This window comes from Etheostoma cragini, chromosome 8 (assembly GCF_013103735.1).
Source record: "Etheostoma cragini isolate CJK2018 chromosome 8, CSU_Ecrag_1.0, whole genome shotgun sequence".
In the NCBI taxonomy this organism is placed as follows: domain Eukaryota; kingdom Metazoa; phylum Chordata; class Actinopteri; order Perciformes; family Percidae; genus Etheostoma; species Etheostoma cragini.
The window spans coordinates 27991732-27993297 of record NC_048414.1 but is presented as its reverse complement, the minus strand read 5'-3'; the positions used below and the strand labels follow the sequence as shown (position 1 = coordinate 27993297).

The window sequence follows — 1566 nt, the reverse complement described above, 5'->3', positions numbered from 1 at the left end:
AGGCAGCCTCTTTAACACATCTCAAGGAACGGTTAAAAGGAGGGATGTGGAGGAAAGAACGGGGGCTGTTAATTCAAGGGAATGTCTATTCTAGAAAATGGGTAATTTATATGTGTATTTTTGAATTTTTACATTGACTTATGAGCATTTTTTTGTTATTATTACACATCTCATGATTTCTTTTTAGCCATCAAGTGGTCATTTTAGTATCTTGTCACATTTCCTTATATTGGAATCCTGCACACTTAAAAAAGATTCCATCTTCTTTTTTGCAACTTTATTTTGCCGGTTTTGTTGCATTATCTTTTTACACAAATCACATCTTCTTACTTTAGCAATATAGCCTACGTTGCCTCTCCACTACGCTCCGGCATTGGCTTATTACATCATCATAACTGAACTTTCACCTCTCAGTAACACAATTCAATATAATATCCAGAATTTTTATCAAATGAAATTAAAATTAAAATAGTGATTTCCCTACAGAATTCTAAGCATACCCCTATTCTAGGAAATTATGAAATTATAAAATACTTCAAGGTTGCAACATCAACTACGTCAGCAGATGCTTCCATTATATTCACAGTGCCTTCATGTGTTTGTTAGGGTCTACATTTGGTCATTGTGAAATGAAATGTTTTTATGTGTTATGTGGAGAATACAATAAATATATTTGTCCTAGTTACCATCACACACAGACTGAATTTTAATCTTGTGTATTCTCTTTTTTGACATAATTACAAAATGTTTCCAACGTCTCATAAGGTGACTTAACCTTCTTTTACTCTGTGTCTTAGTTTGTAGTCTTACATTTTCCAGGAGAAGAAACATTTACTGGAAAACGAGGAAAAAGGCGGCCGGGTTAGCTCAGTTATGACTGTATTCAATATATTCTGACTGTGTCCTCCCTGAAGCAGATCGACTGCTTCTGTTTCTAAATCCCCCGCTGTAGTCCCTGTAGTCTGAAAGATCCACATGTCCAGAGCTATCATCGATAAGGGTGCAGGGCTGGGACATTTTCTTACTGGACGGGACCAAACGACACCAGGTCGTCTTTCTCAGCTGAGATAATCAGAATCAGAAATACTTTTTAAATCCCCTAAGGGAAATTCTGTGTTACACTTGCACGAAGTACACAAATATTTAAAGTAGAAGCCGCAGCACCCTCCGCACCCCTAGTTCCCGCTCACATAAAACACACACCTGTTCCTCTTTGCTGTTGATAATCCCCAGGTCTGCACCCTTCTCAAGACAGTCATCTCTACATATTTGCCAGGTTTTACTGATAAAAGAAATGTAGTAGAAACTGCCACTGAAATACTTTTATCTTCCTTGAGCACAGTGAAAACAGAAAGAACCCAAATTAACAAAATTAACAAATCTTTTTTATCGGATCTTCATTCGGACAACAAAAGGGAAATATCTTGTTTGGGGAAAAATTTAAATGATTGTAAAGTCAAGAAATTTAAATGTGACAGGAGTCCTAAATGTTGCATATACAGTTAATACATATGTCAAAGGTGGATGTCAATACATATATGATTTCTGCACCACTAGGATAGTGTT

The 1566-nt window shown here is 36.2% G+C and overlaps 1 long non-coding RNA gene across 1 annotated transcript; it reads right to left on the bottom strand.

Annotated features, from left to right (window-relative positions):
* Positions 1–158: 158 nt before the first annotated feature.
* Positions 159–685, bottom strand: LOC117948788. Its single transcript, XR_004657557.1, has 2 exons — positions 549–685; positions 159–237 (listed from the first exon to the last, which is right to left on the bottom strand). It is a non-coding gene; the product is annotated as an uncharacterized LOC117948788 (long non-coding RNA).
* Positions 686–1566: the final 881 nt, after the last annotated feature.